Source organism: Myxocyprinus asiaticus, chromosome 32, assembly GCF_019703515.2.
Source record: "Myxocyprinus asiaticus isolate MX2 ecotype Aquarium Trade chromosome 32, UBuf_Myxa_2, whole genome shotgun sequence".
Lineage (NCBI taxonomy): Eukaryota > Metazoa > Chordata > Actinopteri > Cypriniformes > Catostomidae > Myxocyprinus > Myxocyprinus asiaticus.
In genome coordinates, this window is record NC_059375.1 from 1,169,129 (window position 1) to 1,186,667 (window position 17,539).

General features: G+C 39.3%; 1 protein-coding gene across 10 annotated transcripts in view; it reads right to left on the reverse strand.

Moving 5' to 3' along the window:
* The window catches only part of plekha1b (pleckstrin homology domain containing, family A (phosphoinositide binding specific) member 1b), an 87,985-nt gene that overhangs the window by 47,416 nt on the left and 23,030 nt on the right, over nt 1-17,539 (reverse strand). The gene's annotated exons all lie outside the window — the stretch shown is intronic.

Sequence of the window (17,539 nt, forward strand, 5' to 3'; positions counted from 1 at the left end):
CTCCAGTCCTTGCCACTGAAAACCACCCCCACAGCATGATGTTACCACCACCATGCTTCACCGTTGGGATGGTATTGCGCAGGTGATGAGCGGTATCTGGTTTCCTCCAGACATGACGCTTGGAATTGAGGCCAAACAGTTTAATCTTCATTTCATCAGACCAGAGAATCTTGTTTCTCACAGTCTGAGAGTCCTTTAGGTGCTTTTTTGCATGTCTTGCACTGAGGAGAGGCTTCCGTCTGGCTACTCTGCCATAAAGCCCAGATCGTAGAGTGTTGCAGTAATGGTTGTCCTTCTGGGGGAGGTCACGTGACGCCATGCAAGAAGCAGACGTGTGAATGACGAGCTCTGCGCACTTTGCTACATTTTTTAATATTCTCATGTTATAATTTGATGAAATTCAATACACCCAGTTACACATTTGCTCTTTGAGGTAAAACATGGCAAAGAAGTCAAAATCCTCGGGCTCTGGAGACATTAAAAGACACTCATGTGTTCAGGATGAAAGCCCCGATAGACCTACAGACCGGGGACTCGATCTGGATGGCGCTGTGGGAGAGGAGATCCAGCATCAGTTGTCCAACATGTCGGTGATGTTGACGAAGGTTCTTACTGACTTGGAGGATCTCGCTGTAATACGTCGATCGATTACGGCGATGGAAATAAAATTCTCTGAGTTAGTTACAAGAGTGTCAGATGCTGAGAAATGAATTGATTATTTGGAGTCTTCGGAGAGGGAACTAACTAATCCACCCGCGACCAAAGTTGATCTGGAACGTATTCTTGAAAAGCTTGAAGATCTTGAGAATAGAAACCGCAGGAATAACGTCAGAATTGTTGGAATTCCTGAGCATGCTCGAAATAACAGGCCACAAGCTGGAAATCGAGCAAGCTCACAGAGTCCCAGCTCACAGATCTGCTGAGGGAGGAAGGCCCCGATCGATTCTGGCCAAATTTCTGAGGTCATCCGATAAAGATCTTGTGTTGTGCCAGGCGAGGAGCAAAGGGAAGCTTTCTTGGAGGAATCATAATATTTTCTTGTTCCTGGACTTTGCGAGTTCGACAAGAGAGAAACGCGATCGGCTCAAGGAATGCAAGAAACTCTTACATCGGCGAAAGATCTCGTTTGCTCTAATGTTTCCGGCCAAACTGAGAATAGAAACGAAGAACGGTCACAAAGTATTTACATGCCCCAATCAGGCAATGTCTTTTATTGAATCAGTGGGTGAGTAAACCATTGGATGTTTCTCATATGAGTGGGTCTGACTCGCTGTACTTACTCTGGCTTTTGAGGAAGCTGGGGGTCATTTTGGCTTCTTTTTGCGTTGGTTCCGCCTAGTGGCTGGAATTTGTTTTGTGAATAACACTTTGCTTAAAGAAGTTTTTGCATTGATGAAAGATTACTTTTGCATTGAAGTTCCCCGCCAGTTTGAGAGTGGACACTACGAATGACCGCAAAATATCTACATGCTCACACAAAGGATGTCTTTTATAAAGTTGACGGATTGAGTAAGTCATGGTATATACTTTTATGCGGCCTCCGAGTGAATTGACTTGACCATCCGGGGAACCGGGATGTCGGTTTTGTTTCTTTTTGAGTTGGCTCTGCCTAGCGGCTGGAACTTGTGCCGTTTACGGGACACTGGAATGATTACGTCATCCGCTGAACTCATAACAGCTGGCTCACTGAACATTTGTTTGTCTATCTGTGAAACTGAATGGTTTTATATCAGCTGAAATTTGTTTTGTGGAGGATCAAACCTTTAAAACATTTCTGTGAATTAATCTACATGTTCTGTGTTCATTCTTCCTTTTGGCTGAGGGTTATTTTACAAAGTATTTTCTGTTATGTAATTTTGCCTAAACAAATTTGTGAGGCAAAATTGAGCAATCCGATGGCAAAGTTGTCGTGGGGGCTCGTGGGCGTTCATGGACCTTTTGAGTTTAGAGGGATTGACGCAGGTTGGCGCTTTCGTGCGTGGGGTTAATGCGCACGTTTTTCTTTATTCTGTATGTTTTGTTCGGGGGGAAGTTTGGGGTTTGATTGTTGTACTAATGGGCAATGTGGTCTGTATAATTTTGTTTTTGACACAGTTTATTTTTTTTATTATATCAATATGTCAGTTGTTAATATGAGTGTACTATCTCTCTCCACATGGAATGTGAATGGGTTGGGGGCACCCCATAAAAGAAGGAAGGTTATTACTTTTCTTAAACGTAAGAAATATGATATAGCGTTTCTTTAAGAAACGCATCTTTTCCCGCAGGAAGCTGAAAAATTTGGGAAGATATGGGGTGGACGTGTTTTCTTTAGTGCTGGCTCAAGTAAGTGCAAGGGAGTCATTATATTGGTAAATAAACATTTACAATTCAAATTTCTCAAACAGATTAAAGATAAATTAGGAAAAGTAATTACTGTTTTAGCTGAAATTCAAGGGCAAAGGTTGATTTTGGCTAATATTTACGCACCTAACGCTGATGATCAGGGCTTTTTAATAGATCTTGAAGGGATGTTGCAAGCCGCTGGCACCCCTCATGATATAATATTGGGAGGAGACTTTAATCTTTTGATGGACTCAATCCTTGATCCCAGTGAAGCAAAAGTGTGTAAGCCCCCTAGAGCAACACTGACACTTCACAGGATGTGTAAAAATCTTGGTCTTACAGATATTTGGAGACTTTTGAACCCATCTGGTAGGGACTATAAATTTTTTTCCCATCAGTCCATAAGATTTATTCTAGAATAGATTTTTTATTTTTGATATCCAAGTCCCTCATTTCATCTGTTGTTGATTGCTCAATTGGAAACATCTTAGTTTCAGATCACGCCCTGGTGAGTTTAGAGGTGTTGCCACATATGAAGAAAAAGAAATCATATTGTTGGCACCTTAATGTATCCCTTTTACAAAATCCTGATTTCCAACAAATGCTAAAGGCTGAAATCAATGTTTATATGGAGACCAATTGGTCCTCAGTATCCACTGTGGACATGGCTTGGGAGAAACTTAAGGCGGTTCTTAGGGGTCGGATCATACAGTATGCCTCATTCATCAAAAAATCCAAAGCACGAGAACTCGTGGAGTTGGAAGGAAATATAAAAAATGCCAAAGCAGAGCTGAAGCGCCGTTTGTCATCCGATGGCCTCAGAGAATTGACTTGATTGAAATACAGATATAATACTGTTTTGTCACGGAAAGTGGAGTTTTGGTTATTCAGGGCAAGACAGTCATACTTTGAGTCGGGTGACAAATCAGGAAAACTTTTGGCTAGATATATAAAGCAGAGAAAGTCTTTTTCTACCATTCCCTCAGTGAAATCTGCTGGTGGTGAAATATTTACCTCAGCCATTGATATTTATAATGCTTTGAAAGAATTCTACTTTGATCTCTATAGTTCCACGTCTTCGTCTACTGATGAAGATATTAGAAACTTTGTGGAACCATTAGATCTCCCTTAAATGACGACTGAGCAAAAAAATTCTCTTGATTCTGAGATAACCTTGGAGGAGCTCGGCGAGGTTATTAAGGCCTTACCTACAGGCAAGGCTCCGGGGCCTGATGGCTTTGCTGCTGAATTTTTCAAATCTTATGCTACAGAACTGGCTCCACTTTTGTTAGAAGTTTATATTGAATCATTAAAGAATGGAAAGCTTCCGCCAACCATGACACAAGCCCAGATCAGTCTGATTCTTAAACAGGACAAAGATCCAAGCGAGTGTAAAAGTTACCATCCAATTTCCCTGATCCAGTTAGATGTAAAAATGTTGTAAAAAATTCTGGCTAATCGATTAAGTAAAGTTATGACATCACTTATACATATAGATCAGGTGGGGTTTATTCGGGGCCGTAGCTCTTCTGATAACATTAGGCGTCTCATCAATATCATGTGGTCAGTAGCGAATGAACAATCTCCAGTCACTGCCATCTCACTTGATGCCGAAAAGGCATTTGATATGGTAGAATGGGATTATCTTTTTAAGGTTTTGGAAATATACGGGTTCGGGAGTACATTTATTGGATGGATTAAGTTACTTTATAGACACCCAGTAGCGGTGGTACAAACAAATGGACCAATTTCAGATTATTTTACTTTGGATAGGGGCACCCGGCAGGGTTGCCCTCTTTCCCCATTATTGTTCTGTCTTGCCCTGGAACCATTAGCAACCACGATAAGAAAGGAGGATGATTTTCCAGGGGTGGTGGCGGGAGGTATGGTGCATAAACTCTTGCTTTACGCAGATGATATTTTATTTGTCTCTGACCCCAGTAGATCTATGCCTTGCCTCCACAGAATTATTAGTTCCTTTTCTAAGTTTTCAGGATATAGAGTCAATTGGTCTAAATCCGAAGCTTTGGCTCTGACAGCGTACTGCCCAGAAACGGCTTTCCAGCCGGGTACTTTCCAGTGGCCCAAATAGGGCATTAAGTATTTGGGTATTTTATTTCCAGCAAATTTGTGCGATTTAGTTAGAGTTAATTTTGACCCCTTAATAAAAACGTTTTTTGAGCGATGTGGGCAGGTGGGCTTCATTACATTTATCTATGACTGAGAAGGTTAATGTTATTGAAATGAATTGTATTCCAAAATACAATTACTTACTGCAGTCTCTCCCTGTAGATGTCCCCCTCTCTTATTTCAAGCAATTTGATAGCATAGCAAAGTCTTTCATTTGGAATGGTAAACGTCCCAAATGACATTTCAATAAGTTACATAGGCCGATTGACAAAGGTGGGCTAGGCCTACCCAAGATTTTGTTTTATTATTATGCATTCGGTCTCAGACATTTGGCTCATTGGTCAGTTCCACCTGAGAGAGCCCCTCCCTGGTTCTGTATAGAACGGGAAGTTCTTGCTCCTATTTCTCCACTGCAGAGCCTTTCTATCAAATTAATCGGAGAAGCTAAGTTACATCCCGTTATCTCGCACTTGAACTCAGTATGGACTAAAGTGTCCAGACTGTTTAATTCTGACATTTTTTAAATGTTGCCTTGAGCATATGGCTGAACCCCAAACTATGCATCAACAAGTCCCCTTTTTGCTGGTCAGAGTGGATTGTGAGGGGGGTTATTACACTCAGTGACCTGTATGAGAATGGAGTGTTGAGATCCTTTCAAAATTTGGTTAAACTTTTTGGGATTCCTAGATCTCAGTTCTATAAGTATTTACAGCTGCGCCACCTGCTCTGTACTGTTTTTGGGAGTGGTTTATACCCTCCTAAAGCGGCAGACACTCTGGGAGAGGTGATTACTGCTTTTGGAAAAGGTCATGAGGCATCGGTGTATTACTCCCTACTAATTCAGAGTCTGGGAGACGGAACTTCAACTTCTCTTAAGAGATTATGGGAGAAAGATCTAAATTTGGTATTGGAGGAGGGAGAGTGGGCTGGGATTCTAAAAAATTTCAAATCTGCATCCAGAGACACAAGTGTTCGCCTCATGCAATTTAAGATTTTACATAGAGTCTATTGGACCCCCTCTAGATTGCATAGGCTTGGTCTTAAAGACACACCCACCTGCTGGCGATGTCAATTAGAAGATGGAGACACAACCCATGTCTTTTGGGGATGTGTTAAGATGCAGGAATTTTGGATGAGGATTCAGAGTTTTATGTGCGAGGTTTTGGCCTCTCAAATGTTATTTTGCCCCAGGCTCTGTATCTTGGGAGATGGGGCAGTCATTAATTTGGAGAATAAGCACATGAAAAACTGGGTCCTATCTAGTGTTATGATCACCAGACAGATCACTCTGAGGAGTTGGAAGTCGGCTGGAGCGCCCCCTTTTCAGGAGTGGTGTTCAGAGATGGCCAGAGTGGCAGCTCTTGAGGAGGGGGTATCCAGAAGACTGGGGAGTCTGGACATGTTTGCGAAGAAGTGGGGCAGATATCTGTCTTTTTTGGAGGGCTCTCGGGGAGGGACAGTGGAGAGAGAGGTGTAGGGGTTTTATGTGTGTGATTGTTTTATTTATTTTATTTTATTTTTCTTTTTTTATTAATTTATTTATTTATTTTTGTTGTGTGTCTATGGTTTTGTGACCACTGGGGTGTTGTCGGGGGTCGGGTGGGGGATTGGGGGGGGGGGTAGTGGGGGTTGTATATTGATTCTGTATATGTGTGTTCTGCTATGTATATATTTAATGGTTGAATCAATAAAAAATGTTAATCGGAAATGGTTGTCCTTCTGCAAGTTTCTCCCATCTCCACACATGATCTCTGGAGCTCAACCAGAGTGACCATCGGGTTCTTGATCACCTCTCTTACCAAGGCCCTTCTCCCCCAATTGCTCAGTTTGGCCGGGTGGCCAGCTTTAGTAAGAGTCCTGGTTGTTCCAAACTTCTTCCATTTAAGAATTATGGAGGCCACTGTGCTCTTGGGAACCTTCAATGCGGCCAAAAAAAAATGTGTAGCCTTTCCCAGATCTGTTCCTCGAAACAAACCTGTCTCTGAGCTCTGCAGGCAGTTCCTTTGACCTCATGGCTTGGTTTTTACTCTGATATCCATTTTCAGCTGAGACTTTATGTAGACTAGGGATGGGCACAAGTACTCGAGTACTTGGGTACTCGGACATGGCAGCAATGATCGATCATGAAAACAATGATCGATGGTGATCATACATGAAGTGACTTCACTTAATTTGAAATTCAGTGACAATTACCTGACAACTAAACAAAAACGTGTCAAAGAGGGAGCTTATTTTTAATTTTGATATTGATTACACTGTAATTTTGAGAAGTACATTGATTGTCCGAGATGTCTAATAGCAACCAGACTGATATACGACGCTGCAATGCTATCATTACGATTATCAAAAGAGAGTGTAATTAGCTGTGTTTTGAACACCTGTCTCAGCAAAACATTTGCTAAACATGTTTTATTATCATTTAATGCAGTGCTACTCAACACGTGGCCCGCGTTATGATATCATCATCACAAATATATTTATCAGCAGCCTATCAAATCTTTATTCCTTGTGTGGTGTACATTTTCATGAGGACTTATGCTAGTTTTCTAAATTGCTGAATCATATTAGAGAGGGAATTCAACTGCAAGAAGATGTTAAAAATAAATAAATAAGAAACAACAAATAATATAGCTGCAAGCAGAGATGACAGGCCCAAGCACCATGGGTCTGTTTCCACCCAGTGGCTTTCGGAAAACAATGCAAGGTGGACACATGCATTTGGCATTATTCTAAACAATTTTGAAGCAATTTAAATACAAGAGGACTATTTTAAAGTCAGTTGTTAGAGCCACACTTCCTGCTGCCAGGTGGTGGCGCTATAACCATGTCCCAAAATAGTCACATCCATGTGATTAGCCCCAAAACATACATCTCAATTTTGATCTAAATCACACACTGCACACAGAAGATAGAAGACACTTCGTTTCCCATTTTTGCCATTAATTTAATGCCTCGCCATGGCAACACCATTCGATATATCCAAAATCTGTTCACAATTTAGCATCTTCAATGTCTTGGCATAATGTTGTCTAAATGTGGTGACAGTCTCATAAATCCCCTAGGAGGAGTATTTAAAAGTTCAGAGACTGCAATATAAAATAAATCCAAAATGGCCGACTTCCTGTTGGGTGGACCTAATGACTATAATTATGAAAGTTCTCCAGGTTGATATATGCACCAATTTTGGTGACTGTAGGTGAAAACGGGGGTGCTACAGAGGCCGTCTCACACGCCCATTTTAAACCTTTTAACTGACACTGGCCAACAGGCGGCCTGTTTGAGTGTGGCTTTGTTTTATATCAAAAACTTCATCAATGTTCACATACTTGGTATCAAATTAAAGCTTAAAAACTCAATTTTCATCTTCTGCAGTCTATTTTGCAATTAGAATATTACAGTGAAAAACATTTTAAAATGTTAAAAGAGAGCATTTTTAAAACATGCGACATGTGAGCAACAGTAGGCTACTTATGTTTCATGTTTTCTGCTTATGATCCAATCCAATGATTGAAGAAAAAACAGCATGCATTTCATTAGGCTCATTTGAGATGAGCAAGTTCTGTGCAGAACCGATCACCGGTGATCACATGACAGGTGCATGCCTGTTAGAAATCTGTCCAACTTGCTGTGATATCATGACCACGCATGTCAAAAATACACCCATGAGAGCGATGAGGTCGCAGTTGTAGCAGGCAGGCAGCGCAGTTGCTTTTTCCGAGTTGAGTGAACTGCAAGCACGATGGGAAATGACTTGCTGACGACACAGCTTAATGATCATTGGCTTAAACAACCGTGATGTTTTGTTCTCTTTTAAAATGTTTGATTTTTTATTTCTAATATCATGTTTTTATGTGTATAAATTATATGTGAATATTCCCAACAATCTGACAGTGTGATATCTGTAAGGGATATGTGATTGGTATCATATTTCTGAAATATCTAAAATCTTTATTAAACTAAAAATGTATGGAAAGACACATCTTATGGAGGAAATAAATAACAGGTACACTGAGTGTTTTGTTCTTCATATTTATTTTAATTTAAAAGCAACAGAATTTAAATTGCATCCACTTTATTAACAACAAAGCACTTGAACGTGAATCACGCGATATCTGCCTTTAATCTCGTAGAGGCTGATCCACTACGAGAAGAGAGAACTGTCCTACTTGACAGCTCAAATTTCACTCCTCCCCAGACTGCACTAGCCTGCTCTCCTCTACTTTCAAGGCGAGGCATTTGACATCTCAAACGAGCCTAACATGAGGGTCCACTGATGGAAATGAACTCAACGATTTTATTCAAAACATCGAAAATAGGGTGTAAATGGGGAAAAAGCCCGACTGATCCTCTATTTTTATGTTATTATGTAATCAAAAATGTCTAATTTCAATAAAATATTGATACTAATTCATTTTTATGCAATCAAAATCGATCGCTGTGTCTGAAATCGTTCACTCATTCACTATTTCCTATATAGTTGTGGCAGTGAGCGCACTATATCTCAGCAGTGAGTGAACGAAATGAGTGAGTGAATTTGGATGCTGACGTATACACCGAGCGTAGGAGCTCTGGGGCTGTCGCAGAATCAACGTCGCATGAACTTTTAAAATACTTGGGCCTGGATGCATAAAGCACCTACAGTGTAATTTTCCCTTAAGAACACCTTAAAGTTTCCCTTAAAATTAAAGGAGTTGCAGAAAATAACCATTAAGTGTTATTTAAGGGGTTCATAAGTAAAACGTCATAATCCTTTTCGGTTTCCCTTAAAGTCATCCTAAAATGCCTTGACAAGCAAGGTTGGAGTTACTGTTTTACCGTATTTCCTACTGAAACAGGAAGTGGTGGCGGGACATGTCAAACTACTCGCCCCAATTTTTAAAACAAGCCAATAGGTTTTGGGTTGTAGCCACACACTGACACGCACCCCTTTCCATCATGCTAATCAAGGTAAAGTACTCTTACAGCTGAAACTTGAGAGGTAATATATAGTCCAAATATTTGAAAACAGAACAGTGATCTAACTGTGTCAAAATTACTGCATTACCTGCCCACAACCGCACACAGTAAATCGCAGTCTGTACATCCCAGAAAAATATATAAACTCCAGCCACTTGTCCTCACATCTAGCTCCAGCGATGGTGAATTAATTCCTTTGAAAACAATTACCCTACACTGTGAGAGCTTCAGAGATGTGAAAGGTGATAACCGACAGTCAGAACTCACTTTTTAAGCAATTCTTATCAGAAAGTCTGTTCAGAACGACTCTATTTCATTTTTTTGCTCTCTTCAAAGTGTCCTGCGTAGGCTTGATCAGCACCAGTTAGAACACAGCCAGACATTGTAAGGGGAGGGTTGGTTTTCATTCAAAAAAGCATTTGAGTGGACAGAAAGTTAGAAAGTCTGAAGTGTAGAATGAGTCATAACATTTTTTGATCCGTATTGGTGGAAGAAACTGCAGACTTCAAATGCTTGTACCTTATGAAAACTAATTTTGTCAACGTTTAGAAGTACACTAGCAAACAGATTACCTTAAAGGTAATAGATATAGATGAAAAGCAGCAAAACTTTATTTTTAAGTATTTATTTTTTACTTAAGAATGCCTTTAAAACACGTTAAGTGTTGCATAAAGTCTCTTAAGTGCCATTTTTCTAAGTAAACCTTAAGGTTGGGAAGATAAAGGGTTTCAAAAAACAAGATGGTTTAGTTTATATAACCAGTTGAAGAGTACAGAAGGTCAAGGTGATTTATTTCACAATAGAAAAACTATTGCAGGAGTACATATTTGACCATTACATAATATGAGAAATCGCCAACAAGCTGGAGGGTGATCTAATAGGAACACACAAACAGAAATGTGCCTAGTATTTTCTGCTCTATGCATCTTTATAAACTGTATAAATGTTTACTCGGATAATTGTGCAGATGTGGTCTTTTGGGAATCATTCACCTATGGAGCTTGGCTGTCCTCTATTGGACATTTCTGGTACTGCATCTGAATAAAAACTGCCACCAAATGGTAATTTTTTGATATATCGATCTAAAATGTGGATCATATCTGGGTTAGACATGTGGCCTTGATTTTCAAATATTTTTACATTTCAGATGATATTTTTAGTATATTTTATTTATATAAAAAAAGTTTGTTTAAAAATTAAACTTCTATAACTTTTATATTTCACTTTAAAAAAAAAATTACTTGCACAATAAACTGCCAAGTTTCTTCTTTAAAAAGAGACCAGGCTTAGGTCTGTACTCCCTAGCATTCATGAGTTACAACCATTTAAGTTTAAACCCAAATATAGGAAGAAAGGAATAATAACAATTAATGTGTTGCCATGGCAGCAAATATATCAAATATATCAAATATCCCTTTACAGTTTTACACCAGCAGTGTCTTGGCATTAATCTAAAGAATTTTGAAGCAATTCATGCAAACACAAGAGGGCTGGATTCCACAGCTCCTTCCTCCAAGCCTTCCATGACTCCTTCCTCCAAGCCTTCCACGGCCACCTCCGGATCCTCCTCCTGGAACTCAAATCCCTGCTCCTCCTGCAGCTCTGCCCGCTCCACTTCCGGCTCCTCCTCCTGGAACTCAAATACCTGATCCTCCAGCGGTTCCGCCTGCTCCACCTCCGGATCCTCCTTCTGGAACTCAAGCCCCTGCCCGCTCCACCTCCAGCTCTTCTGCGGCCTCCTGATCATCCGCAGGCTCCTCCCTGGCCTCCTGATTGTCCGCAGACTCCTCCCTGGCCTCCTGATCATCTACCAACTCCTCCATGGTCTCTTGACCATCTGTCAGACATCCCTTGGTGCCCCGGCCGTCCGTCTGATATCCCTTCCCAGTACCATACTCTTCATTCGGGCGTCGGGAGCCATCCATTTTGGGGTTCTGTCACGAACTGTTCTGTGTTTTCCCCTGACTTCAAGAGACTCTGTTGTTGAAATCACCTTCTGCACTACATTTCCCAAGATGCCCAGCCATCATCCTCACCTGTCCTCCATTATTGTGTTCAGCTGTTTTGCATTTACCTTCATTTGTGCCCCTATTTAGACTGTCATGTTCAGTTATTCCTTGTCTAGTCTTGTTCATAGTAGCTTTGAAGCTAGTAGTTCCTTTGTTCTTCAAGCCTTGTGTTAGATGTATTTGTATATTCATCTTCTTCATTAAATACTGCATATGTGTTCACTAACTTCTCTCTCTCTCCTGGCTCATTGCTGACACCACAGAGCTGAGATATTTTTTTCTAAATAATCTAAATAATAATAATAATTTGTCTTCAGCAGAAAAAAGGAAAGTTATACACTTCTGGGATGACATGAAGGTGAGTAAATGATGAGAGAATTAACATTTTTAGGTGAACTATCCCGTATACTAACATTCCAACATTCTTACTATAAAAATGTTTACTTGTTTGTGTGTGTGTGTGTATATATATATATATATATATATATATATATATATATATATATATATATATATATATATATATATATATATGTACATAAAAATCATAAAAATTAAGAGTGAGGCCCTCAAGGGTACACTGATCCAGCTTTACAGCCCCTGACCTTTCCAAAGTTGAGTAGCCCTGATTTAATGTAAGAACTTTGACTCGTTAATGGATATTATTTATTAAAAGTGAATGTTTGTCACTGACTGTAAACCTCCCTGCCCTGGGTGATGTAACACACCTGCATCTAGACAAAATGGGAGTTAAAGATTTCCGCATGAGTTTCCAAGTTAAAATCCGACATAGTGTCATTCTGTTGCACTTTCCCCAGTTGAAAGATGGAAATTCCGACTCTGAGTTGAACAGAATGCTCCATGAATCATCACAGCAACAACATTACGGAGCATCGTGGCTTTCCCACAGGAGCAAACACACACACACCAGGCGCGTGTGGCAGTGGACTCAACACATATACAGCAGGCGTGTGTTTCAAACAGATAGACAGAGCACAGATAAATCAAACAGAATCCAGTGTCTTCAAAACTGAACTTCAACTTAACACGCATATTAAAACCGCGATGGTTATGGCATCTCCTGTTAAAGCCAACTGCGATTGAAAATAGACAGTTCAGACAGTCACTAAAAAAACTGGTGCACGCTTACTAAGATTACTATGGTAACTCGACGAGTACTCAAGTAATTAGTCCGAGTACTTGAGTAGACAAAATGACCAAAATGCCCATCCCTAATATAGACAGGTGTGTGCCTTTCCAAATCATATCCAATCAATTAAATTTGCAACCAGTGGACTCCAATTGAAGTGTAGAAACATCTCAAAGATGATCCAGAGAAACTGGATGCACCTGAGCTAAATTTCAAGTGTCATAGCAAAGGGTCTGAATACTTATGTCAATGTGATATCAGTTTTTTTATTTTTAATAAATTTGCAGTTATAAAAAATCTGTTTTTTTTGCTTTGTCATTATGGGGTATGGAGTGTAGATTGATGTGAAAAAAATAATTTAAGCATTTTATCATAAGGCTACAACATAACAAAATGTGAAAAAAATGAAGGGTCTGAATAATTTCTGAATGCACTGTATTTATATAACCATTGTTGATTATTTTGTTCATGACTTTGATACATGCTGTCCCTAGAGAAAAGAGAAAAAAGTTTTAATTTGACCAGATTACCTGATAACCAGATTTATGACACAAATTCACTGATGATCTTCTGTTGATGAGTGATTGCTCATATTTGTTATACAACAATTTTTGGCCAATACAGATTTTCACAAAAACCTATAGGTTAATACCGATATTTTGTCACTTACCATATTTTGTCATCAGATCAATGTTTTACTTAGGAATAATCCTTTAAAATGTACAAAGAGGTACAAAAGCTTTTTTACTGTTCTAACAATAAATAATTTCCATTAAAAGTTTGGATCTGTTGAACACATGACAGGCCAAAATTTGAAAGACAACCACAATGAAAGATAATGCACATGTTGGGCATTTCCACAGAAATGTCAACCGCATCATGGAAAATTAAAATGTTTAAGCCAACGGAACAAAACCCCCTTTTAAATTCTGTATGATAATGGTATAATAGATAATGGATAATGCCATCCAGACCGCAAGAGGGCGCCGCTTGCTCACACAGCGCTGACTGAAGCACTGAATGCAGATTATATTTTCAAACACATCCTTTTATGCTTCGTAATCGCACAGCCCATATTGCAATTTTAATCATATTACAATCAATCGTGCAGCATTAAAAGATATCGTACTGATGTCTCAGAAGTCAAAGTCTGCTGGTTTCAAAGTGTTTTGGATGGTTTCCCTCATCATGTAGCCTATAGGTAAATGCCCCTTCACAACTGTCACGTCCGTTTATGGCATTTTTTCCGCATTAATGTGAAAACGAGAAAGAAAGAAATGTAAATATTACATTCTTAGGAGTGCCAACCCTTCTACATGTTGCCATTATTGTTTCTTGATTATGCATGTGAATTCACAGAGTTTTTACAAAGTATGACTAATAAATTATAAATAAACCATCAGGTATTCATATCAGCATTTTCATGATTAAAACCGATATGCTGATGTTTTAATTTGGTCAATAATTGACCAATAAATATCGGCAGTTGATACATCAGTGAATCTCTAGTTTATGGTTAAAAGTTATGGGATCAAAATCCCATCAAAAGTATTCTGGTCACGGATACAAAAATAATAAGCATGAATCAAAATAATAAGCGTGACTCAAAAACTAACAAGCATGAATCAAAAATATATAAACACATTTAAAATATGCTGCAAGAAAAACAACAGAAAAATTGCAAACAAAATCATGTTTTCCTTTGGTTATATTACAGTTTTTTGTGCTCTCTGACAATTTTGCTAATATTTTCTTTTCTTTTTTCTTTTTTTTTTTTTGTACGTTTACACTGTATTTTTCTTTGCTTTTGTTTCCAAGTCCTGCGCTTGGTTTTCCAAAACTTGTGAGTAGAGTTTCATGTAAATCAGGGGGCGTTTTGCGTCCCTATTGGTCCACAAATTCTTGATCGACAGCTCCTCCTCTAGCCAATCACTGGAAGAGGGGAGGTGATGTCACTCCAATGCAACTCTGACAGCTGCTGCTCAATATTATATAATTTGTGGTTGATAGATACGTTGCTTGTGTCTGTTTTGAGTATTTTCTGCCAGCTCTAGGAAACAATGTGTTGTCCGAGTAGGCCATTAGTCCATTAACACATGTATCGAGTCAGCTGTGTCTTTAGTGTAGGAGTCTGATTGGTCCGACCAGCACTGGATCGTTCTGAGGGTGGGTGCTTCCTGTTTCAATTTCTGCCTGTAAGCGGGCAGAAGCAGAATGGAAGAGTGGTCCGATTTGCCAAATGGTGGGTCGGGGGAGGGATTTGTAGCCATCCCGGAACGGAGAGTAGCAATGGTCCAAAACCCAGTCCCCTCGTGTGTTGAAACTAATGTGCTGGTGGTATTTTGGTGTGACTGATTTTAAACTGGCTTTATTAAAGTCCCCGGTCACAATGAACGTGACCTCAGGGTGCGCGGTTTCCTGCTCACTTATAATACCATACAGATCCTTGAGAGCCCGGTCTGTGTCGGCTTGTGGGGGAATGTACACAGCAGTGATAATGACCGCTGTGAATTCCCTCGGTAGCCAGAATGGTCGACACAGAAGCGTAAGAAATTCCAGATCAGGAGAGCAGAAAGACTTGATAGAATGTACGTTCCTCTGATCACACCAGGATTTGTTGATCATAAAACATACACCACCTCCTCTGCTTTTACCTGAGAGGTCTTTCGCTCTGTCCGCTCGGTGCACGGAGAACCCCGTGGGTTCAATGGCTGAGTCTGGAATCTCCGCAGACATCCAAGTTTCCTTAAGGCAGATAATGCAGCAGTCCCTTGTATCTCGTTGGAAAGAGATCCGCGCTTTCAGCAGAGCTTGTTATCCAGAGACTGAACATTTGCCAGTAGAATACTGGGTAGCGGGGGTCATACATCAACTTTATATACTGTAAGCACAGTTACATAAGTACTGAGGGGTGGGGGAAAAAATTGCACTCAATTACAAAAATGTGTTATATCCAAAAGGGTCTTATCTGGTGGCCAGCTGACAGAAATAAAATCCAGATCCCGACACCAAGGCATAATACAATACTGACGAATATAGAAATGCTTACATATTATTGGACTTTTTTTAATTTGTTTTTTATTATTATTATATCAAAAATCTAAAAGGTGTGCATTATTGCAGACACCTACATGCACACTTTGGAGTTGGTTGTATGCTCTATATCAGGGGTCGGGAACCTTTTTTCATTAAGGAGACTTTTTTTTTTACATTTTTGGTTGATGCATTTTTTCGAAAGAGCCATAGCACAAACAAATAACTTACTATTTTCAAAAACAAAGTTTTTCAATAAAATATGATGTTTATATTTCCCATAGACTACTCAAAAACACAAAAACAAATATGCAAAAATTAATATGTAACGTTGCAATTTGGAATTGAGTACACGTGTTTGTGCGGGTCTCCATAAAATGACTTCATTTTACAATTGTTCATGAAAAATTTTACTTCCCTTTTGAGCTGGGCGAAATGTAAAAAATATTTTAACAATAATCGGCTTTAAAATATTGCAATATCTGATTATATGGTCAACCGCCCTGCCAAGGGTCGGTGAATATTTTTGCTTTATTTATTTTGCTTTAAAAATTTAATAAATGTATTGGAACACAAAAAACTCAAAAGACATTTCTAAATTAAATAAATAAACCTAATAAATTCACTTGTGTTCCCAAAAAATGCTGCCAAATGTGTGTTCTTATCGAATGTGTTTGTATTGCGTTTTGGTAATACAGTTAATGCTGCCTAAAGAAAATGAAATTGAATGTAATTTTAGGTTCAAGGTGAACGTGTCTTGTATTACTTTATGATTTAATCACTTTAGTCTTTGTTTCTTTAATACAAAGATACCTGTATATATTAATGAACCTGTAGAGTTGCGTTCACAATGTGTAAAAGCGTTCACAATGCAAACTGCTCCGTGGAAATAAAACAAACTAAACTCACAGTACGTCACGAGATGATCGAAGATCATTTGCAGCATTCTCATAGACTACATTATACTTGCAAACAATTTTCAGTCAAATGAAACAGAGAAAAAGGGGTGATAACTCTTTACATGCGCTTGTTCCACGAGACAGGGTTTTGCATGCCTCTGAACAAACAGCAAAACAGACACAAGCATTGACAGCTTTTCTTTTGTTTGTTCTTAAAAATATAATAAACTGTGATTCTTCACGCATGTGTCTTTTTGACTAACAGCATTATGTCATGTGTCACTCCGAGACGTCTTACAGGTCACCCACCTGTTGCAGGTAGATGAGAAAATTACTCGTGCATGAAATACCTGCATTTGAACGAGTAGCTTGTGAACTGGATTGAGCCTCATCGCATTTGGAGTGTGGCAGGTGCTATTTCACACCCTAGGCGCACATCAAAAATAACGAAGGTTCATAAAATCACTCATAGAAAATGCTCTTAACACCTAAGACAATAGTTATTGGGAAACAAGAACTCTATGAATGTGCGTGTCTTGGAGAAGCACTTTCATTGCACTCGTGAACAGCAGAGCTCGCTGCGCACATAACAAATCAGACGTGCATCAGCGGCTTTTCTTTCATCTGTTCTTCAAAATATAATCATGTTTCATCAAATGCGCGTCTTTGTGTCTAATTTCTTGTAATATATCACTCCGAGAAGTCTTACAGGTCACCCTCCACAGTGGCTGGTTAATGGACTAATGGCCTACTCGGACAACACATTGTTTCCTAGAGCTGGCAGAAAATACTCAAAACAGACACAAGCAACGTATCTATCAACCACAAATTATATAATATTGAGCAGCAGCTGTCAGAGTTGCATTGGAGTGACATCACCTCCCCTCTTCCAGTGATTGGCTAGAGGAGGAGCTGTCGATCAAGAATTTGTGGACCAATAGGGACGTAAATCAGGGGGCGTTTTGCATGAAACTCTACCCACAAGTTTTGGAAAACCAAGCGCAGGACTTGGAAACAAAAGCAAAGAAAAATACAGT